Genomic DNA, 19263 nt, shown 5'->3' with positions numbered 1-19263 from the left:
AAATAAATAAACAAATAAATCTTTAAAAAAAATTTCCACTGAACTACTTGAACATAGCTTGCAAATTCCATTTTTTAAATTTTCAGATCCTAAAGTACAGTCCATACTGTTGTGGAGAGAGAAGTTGGGTGTACACAGTATTGAAGTCCAGGACATGAGAAGCTGAGAAGGAAGATTTATTACAAATGGCCAGGCTTGGTAGACTCCTGTCCTAATAAAAACTGAGCCCTGACTAGGATTTTTGGATTCCTTTTATACAGAGGATGTAGGAGAGGAGAGTGAAACAGTGTTTATAAGCAAAAGGACTTTTTGTTAGTTTCTTAGTGTTTCAAGTGTTTTATCTGAGTTAGATAGGTTTTGAATTAACACATACTCTCCAGATAATCTTAAATTAAAACTTTAGCTTACACACACAGCCCAGGTTATTTATGAAGAAATGTACAGCCTCCCACACAACCTTATCATTTCCCCCTTTGATGGAAGCTTAACTTGTAAAGCTTTGGCATCACTATTGTTGGAGTAATAAGATAGGTGGCTGTTTGTTGTTTTGATTACCCCACCTATTAATTTCCCAGTGAAGGCTTAAAGATGAAGTTTTTGGTTAATGTCCTGGGTTTTTTCTAGTTCCCAGAAGTTTTTGTTCTGGATAGCAGAATCTTGGGGGTTGGGGTTTTCTAACAGCCATCTTTGGGGCTACTGATGTTCATGTGGACTTTCTGCCAGGTTCCAAATCCATCTATCAATTTCTTATCTTATTAGCTTGCTTTATTTTTGCTTTAGAGAGTTTACACCTTTAATCTTAAAGGGATGCTAAAGGGAGATGATCTTTTTTCTGTAGCTACTTCCTGCTGGCCATGGACTGTAGTACGTACCTGAGAAGGTGTAAAAATTCTGTTATTTTATTTTGACTGGAGGAAGATGGATGTGGCATTCTGTATGAAGCTGGATGAGGTTTTCACATGGCTAATAAGATGTCCATTCTGAAAGAAACAAAACTTAATTAGAAGTTTGGGAATGCATGGTTCCTTTAAGAGGACACAATCACAGAAGTAGAAAAGGTTAGGAGCCTGCAAAGGTGGAACCTTTCTAAAGATGGTGGGGAACAGTATATATATATATACTGTTATTTTTAAAATATATATATATATATATGTTATTTTATGCTGTTGGTTAACCTTAGAAAGACCCATTCCAAGGGTCACTTACCAACTGCAACACTGAGCTGCACTTCATAGCTCCCTGATATTGTCTCCAGGGTTTTCAAGTCCCTGTTCGGGCGCCAGATGTTGCAGTGCCATCCAGCGGCTCCACTCCTGAAGAGGTAAGGACGAACAGAGCAAGACAACACACAGTAACCGCTCTGCAGACGCAGGCTGGTGGCACTGGTCTGATTTATTGAGGAAGTGTAGTAGCTTTTATAGACCATGAGGCAACGTGCAAGCAGCTTACTGGCTATGCTAATTTAGTAAGGCTGATTGGTTCATGTGCTCTAGTTGCTGGGGGGAAGGCAGATTTCCGAGGGACCTGCCTCGGCACCATCTTTTAGGTGGAACCCCAAAGGCCTTATAGTTAGAGAGGTTTTCCTATTTCTAACAAGGCATCGGCGGCTTGCCCACACTAGTTAATGTATTACTCAATGTATAAGTTTGCCTTGAGCTGCAATTAATAGCTTTAAGTTCAGGTGTGAAATACTATACAGGTTATTTTTCCATGGGGTCAAACTACAGTGCCAATTATGTTTATGTTGTACTTACAGTATTCTGGTATTTACTGCTCCACTTCATCTGCTCTTTATAGAAGCTGAAGCACAATTGATTCTAGAGAGGAACTAGGGAGTAGATCTTACCAGCCAGGCACATAGCACTTTCTGGCACTATGAAACAGTGCCAGTTTGGAGACAATATCTATTGTACATTTGGTTTTACTTAGCTACTGTTGGCTGCTGCAGGAGTTTGAAACTGCAAAGTAGTTTCCATCTACTTCAGGAGCATGACCAGAGATGTAGTAGGTACTTTTATTGTTTTAGGAGTCAGTGACCAAACTAGCCAATAACCACCCTACATGTATTGGACACCTGGTTTGAATGCACAAGAGATTTTGACAATGTTGAAGTTTATCTCTTGATTTATATATATTATATATGATTTATATATATTATATATGATTTATATATATTATATGATTATATATTTATATAATATTTTAAATACATTTAATGCAATCTGTTATATGTTAAATGAACTTTTAGTACTTTGCTTTTTATTTTTACATTTTTACCATGAAGATGTTAATTACACAGGTATTTTATCACTAGAAGAAAAAATGATTTTTCTTTTTTTTTTTAAAGAAAACTGAAGACTTCTAATGGAATCAAGGTAGCTTTTTACTACCACCACTTGATTATGCACATTGAGGTGGCTTTTAGACAGGTTTTATTGTTATGAAGTTATTTTTTGCTATTAATATAATTTAGATTTTTAATTAATAATGGCTTTTTAGAATTAGCCATTTAAATGCTTTAATTTGGAAGATGCTTTTACAAATTTTTTATACATACACAAACACAATTATATAGGCTGGTTAATTTGCCTTAGATTATAATTGGCAACTGATAGATTTTACTTTATGCATTTAGGAGAGGGCAGATTTCCATTTTTTAAATTTAATTTCAATAAACATGAATTTACAGCTTTTATTATTTTAAAGGTTTAATACATACAATGCTAACCTATTAACCTGGTATTTTATAGCCAAAGAGACAATACTTAAGCCAAATAAATTGAAATTGTTATTATTTAACCAAAAAATGTTGCTGTATTTTTTTCCTATAAGACAAGTTTAATTGTAAAACAATATTTAAAAGATTTCCCTGAAGGCTCTCTTTTGCTGGCTTTTCCAGATTAGGGGTTCATGGTTTCCCCGCTTTGTGGCTTTTTAAAATTAATGGCTCATAACCAAAATGTTTCCAATGCTATGATACAGGTTTTTTTTGTTTGTGTTAGACTTTCAGTAACTATAAGCAAAGACAAACTCAGTTTATAATTACCATCACAATGGTTGAAGTCTAGGGGTAGGTGAAATTAGTTCTAAAATAACCATAATTAAAGATAAGTTTAAGTTATAAATACTACTATTATAGTAAGCACTATATAAATTTGAAGCCATAAACAAAGGTAAATTAGTTTAAGATTACTATTACAATAGCTGAAATTTAGGCTACATTTACTCTGCTGTAATAATTTCAGTTATAAATATATATATATATATAAATAAAGGTACTTATACAATAATTTTAATTTTTAGTTTCTAGAAATTTTTACTTAAAATTAATTTGGGTACCTTTATTAATTATGCAGTTAAAATAATTTTATTAGTAACAATTCTGTGCAGTCTTTTCCACCTTTTTCAGCAATTAAATAAATTTCATTTGTGAGTTATGCATTAAATTTACTAGCAAGACTGTAGAGGCATTCAAAGATTCATCTCCAGGTTACCTTTTACAATCATCCAACTTGTAACAGGTGAACTCTAAATTTGATTTTCTAGGTATAAGCAAAATGATAAAGTTAAATAGATTTTAAAGCTGAATACAAAATTAAGCACAGATTAAAACAAAAGAATGTTATTCCTTAGGATTTTAGGGAGCAGTTCGATTTTAAGTGATGGCATATGAGGTTTTTCTTGGGGGTATCTGATTCTGGATCTCAGATTAATGACCCCAAGCTGATTGGGAGACCTGAGCAGTGGCCCCAAATCAAAGTATCTGAGAAGTTTGTCCCAGGAAATATTTGGCTGCTTTCTGAATGTATAAGCCTGAGGAATGGGGGCCATTAAGTGATTAGTAGGTTAATTCTTCTAGCTAACAAGCTTAGGGCCTGAGGCAATAGCTTCCTTGTTAGACAAAGGCATTTTATTTTCACAGTTTTAAAAACATTCTAAAGCATTCTGACACGAACCAGCAGAGAGAAATTTAGTAGCAAGAAGTGGAAAGGTAAAACATGGGTAAAGGTAAATTATGCAACAGTATCCTGGTCTGTGACCACCCTAGGGGAAGGAACTTCCACTGCATTCATTTTGACTGTGCCCTGCACTTTCCTAGTTCACTTTTCCAAGTAACTGGGTGTGGTCAGATAGGAATGTGGGATGAAGAGGTGTGGACCTACTGGGAGGGGTAAGCCCTCAGCTCTCTGCCATTGCCATGTATTCCCCTAGGGGAGAGGGTGAGAGAAGGCAATAGTGGACCAGCCCTGGAACAAAGAATGGCTGCCAAAATGGCTTGAAGAAGCTTTGCAGGACTCAGCTCTCTCCCTGGGGGGCCTCTGTCTTGGCAGGGTCATGATTTAAACCACTGTTCTATGACCCAACCATCTGGATTGGGGCCAGATTTAACAAGTCTGGGAATGCAGCGCAGACATGGACGCAGAGAATTCCTGAGCTCTGGCAGGGGAGAGGCTCCAGCTCAACCAAAGGTCACCATTTCACACAATTTAATACTGTTATCTGGAGGCATGAAAACATACACTGGCATTGAATAAGCTGATGCACACTGAAGAGCCACCACACACAGACAGAAACACAAAGCCCATCAATTTGACTCATAATTTTCATCTTTCTTGTATGGCCATTTTTGTTTTTGTTTCCAAAACAAAACTTGTGCAAGTATGTTTATTTCTACAATGAAACACTACCCAACAATACTACTAAGCAATATTGCTATAAAGCAATAACAGGATAGAATCCCCAAAGCATTATACTTTGTGAAAAGAAGTCAGGCATATAAAAGACAATATAAAAGATTACCCTGTTTAAAAATGGACGAGAGATTTGCACAGACATTTCTCCAAAGAAGATAACCAAATGCCCAACATGCACATGAAAAAATGTTCACCACCACCAGCCATTAGGCAAATGCAAATCCAAACCACAATGAAATACCATTTCATACCCAGATGGACAATAATAAGTGTTGGCCAGAATGTAAAGAAACCCAAACCCTCACACACTGGTGATGGGAATAAAGAATGGTTCAGTCACTCTGGGAAACAGTTTGGCAGTTTTCAAGAATCTAAACATAGTGTTATCTCTATGAATAGTTTCAGTTTTTCTCATCTGCAAAAGAAAACAAGAAAGAAGAAGAGTGATTCATGTTGATTGTGCATCTACCATATACTAAGGACTTTGCTAAAATGTTTTTAACACTATTGAGGGCAAAAAAAGTAAAACTCATAAAATTTGTAAGTTTGGGATATGCTGGAAAATGCTAATTAAATAATGTCCTCTACTGAGTGTTTGAAATATCATACAAAAAAGCTATCTCAAAGAAAAATGGTGGGAGATTGGGGATATTTAGTAGAAAAGTATGGTGCCTGAAGGCTAACATATTTCTAATGGAAAAATAACAAATGCTAGGTTGCACAGGCCTGAGGATAGTTAAGATGGCTGATATATGCCTACTTTCTGTTCGGACTGTGAAAGGGTAACAGACCTCATGCCAGGAAGAGTTGATAGCAACATAATACCAAGAATCTGGTCAAGTAAAGAGAGTTGAGCTTGAATTAGCAGCAGCCCAAGGGAATCCACTGTACTGGCTGATTCCTAGGGTTTGGAGAGCTGCTGAGAGCAGCCCCATTAGTCCCTCAAAGTCACACTCTGTAATAACTTGTGCTTCATACACTACAAGAAAGCAAGTAGGGTTTCTCCTTTGGATAGAAATGAAGAAAGAACAAAATTTAATTAAGCAGCAATTGGTTGAAATTTGGTCAGAAATACCTTTTGCTTTTCTCTCAGTTCATCCAAATCACAATGAGTTTAACAGGCCCATCTCAGTTCCCTCCTCCTTCCTGAAATCATAGCCTTTGCTCTGGTCCTCTTTAATGCATTTGTCTGCCACACAGTTTTGCCCTTCATAAATACATTGTCTTTTTTTTTCCCCTCTTTTTATTTTTTTTTAAATGTTACATTCAAAAAATATAAGCAGTCCCCACATACCCCCCACCTCCCTCAACCCACTCCTCCCAAATCAACTACCTCTTTCATCATCATGGGACATTCATTGCATTTGGTGAATACATTTTGGAGCACTGCTGCACCACATGGATAATGGTTTACATTGTAGTTTACACTCTCCCCCAGTTCACTCAGTGGCTATGGCAGGACATACACTGTCTGGCATCTATCCCTGCAGTACCACCCAGGACAACTCCAAGTTCTGAAAATGCCCCTACGTCGTATCTCTTCTTCCTTCTCCCAACCCTCAGCAGTTACTATGGCCACTTTCACCACATCAATGCTACAATTTCTTCCATTACTAATCACAATATCAGTAAGCCCACTCTAATCCATACTCTATTCCTCCATCCTGTGGACCCTGGGATGGTGATATCCACTCCACCTCTATATCAAGAGGGGGCTTAGATTCTACATGGATGATGGATGCAATTCTCCTGCTTGCAGTTGTAGGCTCTCTTGGATCCCTGGTGTGGTGGTTAACCTTCTTTACCTCCCTGTTAGCTGGCCAGGGTAAGTGCAATAAACCAGAGGATAGGAATTGCAAGTCTGCTGAAGCTGAGGGCCTGGCTGTCACATGGACAGTCCAGATATTCAGGTCTCCTGAGTATACACCAACCCCAGTGGCAGTCACAGGTCCAGTAAAAGTGACAGAAGAGGCATGTGTAGAAAGGCCACATCTGAGTCCAACTCCATCACACTTAGGAACACAAGTTCCAAAGTAGGACCAACTGACATGGCATTGAACTCCAGAGCCATCTGCCATGACCATAGAACCTGTGGATCCCTGTAGCCCTCAAGAGAAACAGTACCTGGAGTTGTATCTACTTTGGCTGTCTCTGGGACCCTGCTGAGGTGTGCATAAGTGTGACCCTCTGATGACCTCCTGACTCTTTTTTGGAGACTCATAGCCATATAAACTCATTTGTCCTTCCCATTTCTCCCTTTTATTCAAAGTTAAAAAGCAGTTTTTAACACCTGATATTACAATATAGGCTGAGATATTCTGCTGGACTGAGTTGACCATTTTATTTAAGGTCTTTTTCTAGTTACATCATCAGCTGGTGCTTGGTAGTAATCCCTCGCCACGAGGGATGCTCATCCCTGAGAGTATTGTCCCATGCTGGGGGGGAAGGTAATGCATTTACATTTTGAGTTTGTCATAGAGAGTGGCTACATTTGAGCAACATGGAGACTCTCAGAAGATAACTCTTAGGCACCCTGCAGCTCCAAGCCTAGTTCATATTTCAGGTGTATAAGCTCATAAGCATAGGCATCAGTATCAAGGGCTCATTGTTGGACCATCCTTCTTTATTGGTCTTTGCCATTGCATTTGAGAGATTGTTGCTTTTCCATTGGGAAATGTGATAGAGCTCCCTCAGTTGCTGTTTTTAATGGTAACTATTATGAAAATATCCAAACATTTTTATGTACCCTGTATACATGCCATGGAGAACTCCCTCCCAACCATGTGTCCACCATCAATAACGCGCCACACACATATGTTCCTCCCCTGCCATAGTATATATACTGCCAAGTTCCATTAATAGTAAAATGGAATATAGTAATGGGTTTAAAGGTTAGATATAGAATACATACAATTTAGAAAAATTAAATAGAGAAAAAATAAATAGGGGTATCAAAAAATGAAAAAGCTTTGTTTTTGACATTTTGCCTTTCATCATGCTACAGGAGTTGCCCTGTATGTACAGTGGCAAGGAAATATCTTTCATTTCTTCCTCAGTGTCTACATCCTTTCTTTTTTTCTCTTCTAATTATGAAGTTTGTCTTCACAAAAGTTTTAGAACACAGTAATTCACATATCCAACATTAAACACTTTGTCCCTTCCCCAGCAATGATCTTTTTACATGTTCATATTTTATTTGCTGCAGCTGATGTACAGATATTGAAGCATAGCTTTCAAACATGGTTCCATTTAGGATTACATTATGGTTTATATTTTAGACTACACAATTTTCTAAATTTTTTGTTATCTTATGCTTTTACATTATGGCTTACATTTTAACCTATAGACTTTTATACATTTTTGGTGTAATTTAACATGTCCTATATCCATCATTGCATGATCTTGTGGAACACTTCCTTTGCCCCACAGTTACACTGATTCCATCTATTCAATACATCAGTCTCCCTCCCCTCAGGGCCCAGAGTGACAATCAATCACCATTACTTAAACAGGTAACCTCTCATTATATTTTCTAAAGAGTTTTCTCAACATTATAGTTTCAACTACATACCTGACAATCTCTTATATTCAAATGTTCCCCCCATCTCCCCCCAATTTCTTGGACCATCTGACCCATCCTTCCATCCCTAGTCACCCCCCAATCCCACAAAGTCCCATCCAAAGGTATCTTTATGCCCCTATTTTATCCCTTCCCTGTACAAATACTTAACTCCAGCTTATCATAGATTTCACCCATGTAGGTGTCAGCTTGCAACCTTCCTTTCCCCCCAACTTCCTTTAAACCTATTATCCAGTCTCTAGCTCTCTGAGACAGCTTGGTTTACTTATTTCATATTAGAGAGGTCATGTAGTATTTGTCCTTCAATGTCTGGGTTGCTTTATTCAACATAAAGTCCTCAAGACTTATCCATGTTATTACAAGTGTATGTACTGTATTCATTCTTATAGCCGAGTAGTATTCCATTGAATGTATATACCACTTTTTATTTATCCGTTCATCTGTTGATGGGCAGCTGGGTTGGTTCTAACTCCTGGCAATAGTGAATAGTGCTGCTATGAACATTGATGTGCATATATCAGTCCTCGTTTTCAGATCTTCTGGACATATACCCAGCAGTGGAATTGCTGGGTCATATGGCAAATCTATAGCTAGTTTTTTGAGAAACTGCCAAACTGTCCTCCAGAATAGCTAGATCCTTCTGCATTCCCACCAGCAGTGGATGAGTCTTCCCATTCCTCCACATCCTCTCCAGAACTTGTAGTCTTCTGTTTTTTTGATAGCTGCCAGTCTCATGGGAGTAAGATGGCATCTCATTATAGCCTTGACCTACATTTCCCCAACAGCCAGCAATCCTGAGCATTGTCTCATGTGCTTTTTAGCCACTTGCATTTCTTCTTTGGAGAAGTGTCTGTTCAAATCTCTAGCCTATTCTCTAAAGGGGTTGTTTGTCTTATTATTTTCAAGATATAGGAGTTCTTTATATATACAGGATATTAGTTTCCTATCAGATATATGGTTACCAAATATTTTTCCCCATTGGATAAGTTGTCTTTTCACTTTCTTGACAAACTCCTTTGAGGTGCAAAAGGCTTTAATTTTGAGGAAGTCCAATATGGCCATTTTTGAGCTACAGCTTATTAATTATTGCACCCTTGGGGAGGGGGAACTTCTAACACCAAACTTTTAACAGGACTTTTTGCCTGCCTTTGCTGTTTACAAAACAAGCTCATTTGCAATTCAGCACCAGAACAAAAACTTATTTCTGGCTAAGCCTTTCCACTGTTTAACTCATATTCAGACCAAGCTTTATTACAAAAACCAATTCATTTTTCTGTAACCAAGATTTACCAAATCCAGACCAATTTTTCAGGACAAATTAGGACTTAAACCCAACAATGTCCTTTTCCACTATAATCAAACCTTCACTATCTTAGTGAAGGCAGAACCAGATGCTAACCCACAGTTAGCTGAACTTAAATATCAGGCTTTTTTTCTTTTCTTTCAGACCTGGAGAAGATGGCTTCCCCCTGAATTATTGGAGGTACTGGAGTCTACTTTCAGAGCTGATCAGGCACCCCTTGTAACATTTAAAGTTAGGTTTTCCTGTCACTATACCTCCCAGGGGGTTGTACCTTTTTGGTGTGCAGAGTAGTTGTTTTTGCTTCATTCTCAGGGTCTCTTTTGAACCCTCCAGTGCCTCTGGCTTTTCTAGGAGGGTTCTGGCAGAGTCCACAACCTTTTTCTGGACTAAGGGAGTCCAGAGGCACCCAGGGCTGGGGTTCGCCTGAGCCCTCCCAGCTTCCCAGGAGATATCCAGTAGGGGCAATCAACTGCTGCTGTCTCTGGTCTTCTCAGTGTATCCTCAATGAGCCCCCAGATGTTGTGGAGAGAGAAGTTGGGTGTACAGTGAATTGAAGGCCAGGACACAAGAAGCTGAGAAGAAATATTTATTACAACCAGCCAGACTCAGTGGACTCCTGCCCTAATAAAAACTGAGCCCAGAATAGGATTTTTGGGTTCCTTTTATACAGAGGACGTAGGAGTGTGTAGTCAAATGGTGCTTAAATGCAAAAGGAATTTTTGTTAGTTTCTTAGAGTTTCAAGTGTTTTATCGGAGTATTACATAGATTTTGAATTAACACATACTCTCAATATCCTCTACATTCCAGGTAAGCTTGAATTAACACATACCCTCCACATTCCAGGTAAGCTTGAATTAACACATTTAGCTTATGCACACAGCCCAGGTTATTTATGAAGAAACACACAGCCCCCACACAGTGCATATCAATAGTATTTGAATCTGAAGTGGCGCCACCTCCACAATATAGTACTAGAATTGAGGGATGAATAAAATAAATGCTTTCCTTTTCTTTTTGTGAAAGGAGACTGCTCTCGAAAAGTGCCCCTATAATTCAGAATGAAACTCATAGAAACTAATCATAATAGTTAAAATTTTCCTTTTAGTCAGGGCCAGTAAGTTTAACCATCAAAGTGACACAATTTTACAGTTTGAATAGCATTCGTTGTTCAGCAGAGGCTTTCACACTGTGCCTTTCTGAAAATAGAGAAGTTGTCAGAACACTTTATGAAAATTTTCTTATATTTATGGTTTAATTTACACAATTTTTAAAAATATTATTTTATGAAGGTTAAAGATAATGGGGAGCAGATGAAACATCACATTCTTATGTTAAATAGACAAATACAGGGAAATTACACACATAAGTTTAGGTTAAATCACTTGCTTTTAATCAAAGACTATTGATCTAATTAGAATTTCCTTCAGTGTAATCTAAAGTTACCTTCAGTCAGTACAATCAATAAGTATGCATTGAGTATTCATGATGTGCCAGGCGCTGAACCAGGTACTGGTGGCCAAATTCAGTCATTTGGTTCCTAATCTCATGTAACCTTAAGGTTGTGGGGGGAGAGAGAGAGCATTTATATGACCACACTAATGATTGTAGAGTTAAAAACTGAGAAATTCTCTGAAGGAAGAATGCTCTATGAAAAATATAACTATGAAACTCAGGCATCAGGGATATAATAGTGAAAAAAATAAATTAAAGATGGCACCCAGGTTTCTGGCTTAAGCAACTGAGTGGGTACTGTTGACATTTACTGAGATGAAGAAGTTAGAGGAGGCGGGGCAAGATGGCGACTGAGTAAGTGCACCTTACCGTCTCTCCTGTGAAGAGACGGCTGAGTGGGGTTGGAGTCTTGCCAGAGTGGGCTGTCTTGGGGCCTTGCAGGTTGGAGGGTGTGTGGACATGGATTTGGAGAGAGAGTGGCAGAGGTGGTGATTGCTAAAGGTAGAACTGAGGCTTACAAGTACAGAGGTAGGAAGTTGTGGGCTGCCGGGACCCTTCCCCCTGGACTGGCAGCAGCAGTGTTTCCTGAGAACTGTCTGTTGTGCAGTGTCGTTCCTGGGCCCCATGGTCCCTGGATGCGTAGTCCCCAGGCCAGTGTCCCCTGAGCTCCCATAGCCTGTGTTCCATGGACCTATGTGCCCTGGGTCTGCAGAGTCCCAGACTTCCTTTCCCCAAGTCCAGTGCTCCTGGAGTTCCGGGGTTGCCTTAGCCCTCCAGTTTTGGACTGACTCCGTGGGTGGGAGGGATTTGGTGGGGGGTGCAATAGGGGGGGCCTAGCTAGTGTGGGTTCAATTTTCTGGTGTCCCCTCCCCTTTTTTTCTTTTCTTTTTTTTCTTTTTCTTTTTCTTTTTTTTGTGCTTGGAGGAGCATACCAGCTGGCTTGGGGAGAGTCTGGAAAGAGAGGAGTGGTGAATCTGCTGAGAAAGCCTGATTCACCTAAATACTCTGGGATAGGAAACTTGTCCCGGGAGAAGGTGGACTCAGAAAATCAACAAGCCCTCTCATAGTGCACCTAAAGGAAAGGGGCTGTAGGAGGTGCTTTCCAAGCCTCCAGTAGCATACTTGGGGGTCCTGGTGAGGTGTGGGTGCTCTCTCTCTGGGGAATAAGTCATTATTTTCTGTGCAGAACTGATTCAACAAGGACTCACTTGAATCTCCTACCAGACCTCTCAGGCAGTTTTCCTGCTGCCTGGGAGAGTGGGAAGTGAGGAAGGGAGAAAAGGGGGCCGGGGGGGGGGGGGCGGGAGGAACGTCAGATCCCTGAGCATTTTATTTAACTACAAACAGGATTCCTTGCTTGAAACTTTCCCTAGTATTTTTGGTTTTTCCTTATTTTTCTTCCCTATTTATCCCCCCAAGGCCCTTTTTTCTTCCTTTTTTCTTCTTCCTGCTTACTTCCCCACTCTCTTTTGTCCCTTTTTTTCTCTTTCTTTCTTTCTCTGCTTTCTTATTCTTCTTACATTAGGTGCTGCTGGGAGAGCTTCACATTTGCTGTATTTCCTCATCCTCCATTTACTCTTTACTGTATGTATTGATTTTGGCCACCAACACTATTCCCTTTCCTCTACATCTTTCTATCCTCCATCATTGATTGTTTCTCTTACATTACACCTCTCTTTGTTTGCCCCCCTATTTTTGACATTTTATTACTAATACCTTTGTCTGTTTTCTTCCTTATATTCACTCTTTATTTTATTGTCCTTTCTTTTCTCTTTCCCTCTCTCCTGAACACACGGGTCTTTTAATTCACCCTGTACTCCTCCCCATATTCAGGTTTTTATGTACTCTACTTTTTTACTCTTATAACTCTACATACCTTATATGAGTCTAATATCCATTCTTCTATATCTCACTTGGTTCCTCTGTTAATATTTACCATCAATACTACTATTATTCATTTTCTTTTCTTACTCTTTTTGCTTTCTCTGGCCCTAATATTTCCCTTCAAGTGAACTTAGCCAACAACAAGGAAATAGAATAAGAAAAACAAAGTGACAAAGAGAAGACTTAACATGCAAAAACAACAACTAATTAAAATCCAAACTAGACAAAGAAGCTAAGCAACTGACTAAACCCGTCAAGATAAAATGATGACCAGATAGCAACAAAAAACTAAAAACCAAACCAATAATCAGGAAAACATGGCCTAATCCAATGAACAAACTAAAAACCAGGAAGAAGAGCAGAACTTTGAACAAGTGATTAAAGATCTCAAAACATATATTAGGGACCAATTTGATGAGGTGAAGGAAGAGATTAAGACTATGAAGAAAACAATTGGAGAGAATACAGAAGAAATTGCTATCATACAAAAAATATAACAGATATGATGATGATGAATGGCACAATTCAAGAAATCAAAAATACACTCTTAGCAAATAACAGCAGACTCAAAGAGGCAGAGGAGAGATTAAGTGATGTGGAAGACACTACATCTGAAATCAAACAGATAATAGAACTGGTTGATAAAAAGATAGAAAACAAGTCCAGCAGGGGCTTAGGGACCTGAATGACAATGCAAAATATGCAAACATATGTATTATAGGCATCCCAGAAGGAGAAGAGAAGGGAAAGGGGACAGAAGGGGTGTTGGAGGAAATAATGGCTGAAAACTTCCCAAACCTATTGAGGGTGATGGATGTACATGTCCAGGAAGCACAATGCACCCCAAACACCATAAATCCAACAGGCCTACCCCAAGACATATACTTGTCAAGTTATCCAATGCTCAAGACAAAGAAAAAATACTAAAAGCAGCAAGAGGAAAGAGAACCATCACATACAAAGGAGGCTCCATAAGATTAAGTGCTGATTTCTCATGTGAAACCATGGAGGCAAGAAGACAGTAGTATGACATAGTCAAGGTTCTAAAAGAAAAAAAAATTTCCAACCAAGAATACTCTATCCAGCAAAGTTAGCATTCAAAAATGATGCAGAGTTCAAAATATTCACAGATAAACAGAAACTTAGAGAGTATGCCAACAAGAATCCCACCCTTCAAGAAATACTAAAGGGAGTTCTGCAGGAAGAAAGAAAAAAACAAGAGAGACAGAGTTGGAGGAGAGTGTAAGAGCAACTAAAAAGACAAAAACAAAAAAAGAAAATCAAACAATATGACAAACATAAATCCAATGAAAATATGGCTAATTTAAGTAATTCCTTGACTGTAATAACACAGAATGTCAGTGGCTTAAACTCACCTGTCAAGAGACTCAGATTGGAAGATTGGATAAGGAAATATGACCCATCTATATGCTGTCTGCAAGAAACACATCTTAAACCCAGGGACTCAAGGACATTGAAAGCGAATGGCTGGAAAACAATCTTATAAGGAAACAATAACCAAAAAAGGGCAGGGGTAGCTATATTAATATCAGAAAAAAATAGACTTTAAATGCAAAACAATTGTGAGAGACAAAGATGGACACTACATATAAGTGAAAGGGATATTCTTTCAAGAAGAATGAACAATCAAAACCATTTATGCTCCTAACAAGGGTGCCTCCAAATATGGCAAACACTGGAAAAACTAAGTGAAGGAATATATGCCTCTGCAATTATAGTGGGGGACTTTAATACACCACTATCAACTTTGGAAAGAACATCTCAAAAGAGAATCAATAAAGAAACAAAGACTTTAAACAATATATTAGAGGAAGTAGACTAATAGACATTTACAGAACATTACACCCAAATGCAGCAGGATATACATTCTTCTCAAGTGTACGTGGATGATTCTCTGAGATAGACCACATGCTAGGCCACAGAAAAAGTCTCAATGAATTCAGAAAGATAGAAATCATACAAAATAATTTCTCTGACCACAGTGGAATGAAGCTGGAAATCTGCAAGGACCAGAGACCCAGATTTGGCACCAAGATTTGGAAGTTAAACAACACACTCTTAGAAAAACTGTGGGTTAAGGAGGAAATCTCAGAAGAAATTGATAACTACCTTAAAACTATTGACAATGATAACACAACATATCAAACCTTATGGGATGCAGCAAAAGCAGTACTGAGAGGGAAATTTATAGCCATAAATTCATACATCAAAAAAGAAGAAAGAGCTAAAGTTGGAGAACTAAATGCACACTTGGAGGAATTAGTTAAAAAACAACAAACCAACCCCAAAGAAAGAAGAAAGAACGAAATAACAAAGATCAGAGCAGAACTAAATGAAATAGAAAATAAGAAAGCACTTGAAAAAATAAACAAAACCAAGAGCTGGTACTTTGAGAAAATCAATAAAATTGACAAACCCTTAGCTAGACTAACAAAGAAAAAAAGAGAGAAGATGCAAATACACAAAATAAGAAATGAGAAAGAAGATGTCACCACTGATCCCACAGAAATAAAGACTATCATAAAAGGATACTTTGAAAAACTATATTCTAAAAAAAAAACACAACAATTTAGAGGAAATGGACTAATTCCTAGAAACAAAAAAGCAGCCTACATTGACAAAAGAAGACGTTGACGATCTCAACAAACCAATCACAAGTAAAGACATAGAATCAGTCATTAAAAACCTCCCAACTAAAAAGAGCCCTGGGCCAGATGGCTTCACAGGTGAACTCTACAAAACATTATGGAAAAAACTAACACCAGTCTTGCTTAAACTCTTCCAAAAAATTGAAACAGAAGGAATATTGCCTAACTCATTCTATGATGCCAACATTACTCTAGTACCAAAGCCAAAAAAAGACACCACGAGAAAATTACAGACCAATCTCTCTAAGGAACCTTGATGTGAAAATCCTTAATAAAATACTTGCTAATCATATTCAACAATACATTAAACAAATTATACACCATGACCAAGTGGGGTTCATTCCTATATGCAAGGATGGTTCAACAAAGGAAATTCAATTAATGTAATACACCCCATAAATAGATTGAAGGAAAAAAATCACATGATCATATCTATAGATGCAGAAAAAGCATTTGACAAAATACAGCACCCTTTCTTGATAAAAACACTGCAAATGATTGGAATACAAGGAAATTTTCTGTACACGATAGAGTATATATGAAAAACCCACAGCTAACATCACTTACAATGGTGAAATCCTAAAATCTTTCCCTCTGAGATCAGGAACAAGACAAGGATGCCCACTATCACCCTCCTATTTAACATAGTCTTAGAAGTACTTGCTCAAGCACTGAGGCAAGAACCAGACATAAAATGCATCCATATTGGAAAGGAAGAAGTCAAAATTTCACTGTTTGCAGATGATATGATCCTATGCATAGAAAACCCTGAGAAGTCTACAACAAAGCTTCAAGAACTTATAAATGAGTTCAGTAAAGTTGCAGGTTACAAGATAAATGCACAAAAATTAGTAGCATTTCTGTACACCAATAATGAGCAATCTGAGGAGGAAATCAGGAATCAAATACCATTCACAACAGTAAATTAAAAAATCAAATACATAGGAATAAATTTAACTAAAGGGGTAAAAGACTTACACACAGAAAACTACACAACTCTGTTCAAGGAAATCAAGAAGACCTAAATAAATGGAAGAATATTCCCTGTTCATGGATAGGAAGACTAATATTATTAAGGTGTCTATCCTACCAAAACTGGCCTACATATTCAATGCAATCCCATTAAAATCAACACATTATTCTTTAATGAACTAGAGAAACTAACTATGCAACTTATTTGGAAGGAAAGATGCCCCGAATAGCCAAAGACATATTGAAAAAGAAAAATGAAATTGGAGGAATCACACTACCTGACTTCAAAACATACTACAAAGCTATGGTAGTAAAACAAGCATGATATTGGCACAAGGGGAGACATATTGACCAATGGAACTGAATTGAGAGTTCTGATATAGATCCTCATATACAGCCATATGGTATTTGACAAGGCCACCAAACCCTCTCAACTGGGAAAGAATGGCCTTTTTAACAAATGGTGCCTGGAGAACTAGATATCCATATGTAAAAGAATGAAAGAGGATTACCAACTCACACCTTATACAAAATCAACTCAAGATGGATCAAAGACCTAAATATAAGAGCCAAGACCATAAAAACTTTGGAAAGCAGTGTAGGGTGTAGGGAAGCATCTACAGGACCTTGTAATAGGAAATGGCTTCCTGAAATTCATACCCAAAGCATGAGCAGCAAAAGAACAAATAGATAAATGGGACTTCCTCAATATTAAAGTCTTCTGCTCCTCAAAGGAGTTTGTCAAGAAAGTGAAAAGAGAGCCTACCCAATGGGAGAAAATATTTGGTAACCACATATCTGATAGGAGACTTATAACCTGCATATATAAAGAATTCTTATATTTCAAAAATAAAGACAAACAACCCATTTTAAAAATGGGAAAAAGATTTAAACAGACACTTGTCCAAAGAAGAAATACAAATGGCAAAAAGCACATGAAAAAAATGCTCCAAATCTCTAGCTATTAGGGAAATGCAAATCAAAACTACAATGAGATACCATCTTACTCCCATAAAATTGGCACCTATGAAAAAAACAGAAGACTACAAATGCTGGAGAGGAAGCGGAGGAATGGGAACACTCATCCACTGCTGGTGGGAATGCAGAAGGATACAGCCATTCTGGAGGACAGTTCGGCGGTTTCTCAAAAAACTAGCTATAGATTTGCCATATGACCCAGCAATTCCACTGCTGGGTGTATATCCAGAAGATCTGAAAACAAGGACACAAACTGATAAATGTACACCAATGTTCATAGCACCACTATTCACTATTGCCAAAGTTGGAATCAACCCAAATGCCCAACATCAGATGAATGGATAAATAAAATGTGGTATATACATACAATGCAATACTATTCAGCTGTAAGAACAAATACAGTATAAACATATGTGATAACATGGATGAATCTTGAGAACCTTACGTTGAGTGAAGCAACCCAGGCATTGAAGGAAAAATACTACATGACCTCTCTGGTATGAAATAAGTAAACCAAGTTGTCTCCGAGAGGTAGAGACTGGATGGTAAACTTTAAGGTAGTTGGAGGGAAGAGGAAGGTTGTGAGCTGACAGCTACTTGGGTGAAATCTATGATAAGCTGGAGGTAAGTATTAGTACAGGGAAGGAATAAAATGGGGGCATAGGGATAACCTTGGGTGGGGCTGCATGGGCTTTAGGGTGCTAGGGATGGGAGGATGGGTCAAATTGCCCAAGAAATTGGAGAGAGGGTGAGGGGAACATTTGATCATGGGAGATTGTCAGGCATGCGGTTGAAATTGTGGTGCAGAGAAGACTCTTTAGAGAATGTAATATGGAAGTTTGCCTGTTTGGGATGCTTAAGGAGGTGGGCATCTGACATAGGGCAAGCTTCTGGGGAGTGTGTGATTGCTCATTTTGTCATAGTGAATTATATCATTGGGTGGAGACCCATACAATGAGAGTGAAGGTATTTCCACATCCTGGGGAGGACTGATGTTCTCAAACAGAGGGAATTGTGTCTCTTGAGAGAATCAGTGACTCCCAATGGGTTAGGGCAGTCAAGTATGTCAAGCTCTCAGCATTTTTACAAGTATCTTTGAATATGGTCCCTCAAGTAATGAAGATTGATTGTCATGGTGGGCCCTGTGGGGAGGGGGAAAGAGGTGTTGAATACATGGAATCAGGGTAACTGTGGGGCAATGGAAGTGTTCCACAAGATCATGCCATTGTGGATATAGGTCATGTTAAATTACACCAAAAATGTAAACCATAATGTAAAATATAAGATAACTAAAAATTTAGAAAATTGTATAGTCTAAAATATAAACCCAAAATATAATGTAAACCCAAATGGAACTATGTTTGAAAGCTATCATTTCAATATCTGTTCATCAGCTGCAGTAAATATAATATGAACATGTGAAAAGATCACTGTTGGGGAAGGATTTGATGTTGAATATGTGGTAGTACCATATATTGTATATATGAATTACTATGATCTAAAACTTATGTCAAAAGAAACTTAATAATCAGGAAAAAAAAAAAAGAAGGTAGACAATGAGGAAGAAATGGAAGAAATTGCCTTGCCACTGTACATACTGGGCAACACCTGTAGCAGTGATGAAAGGCAAAATGTCAAAAACAAAGCTTTTTCATTTTTTCATTTCTATGGTACCCCAATTTAATTTTCCTCTATTTAACTTTTCTAAATTTCTATGTACTCTATATCTA

This window comes from Dasypus novemcinctus, chromosome 5, assembly GCF_030445035.2.
Source record: "Dasypus novemcinctus isolate mDasNov1 chromosome 5, mDasNov1.1.hap2, whole genome shotgun sequence".
Lineage (NCBI taxonomy): Eukaryota > Metazoa > Chordata > Mammalia > Cingulata > Dasypodidae > Dasypus > Dasypus novemcinctus.
This window is presented reverse-complemented; position numbering follows the sequence as displayed.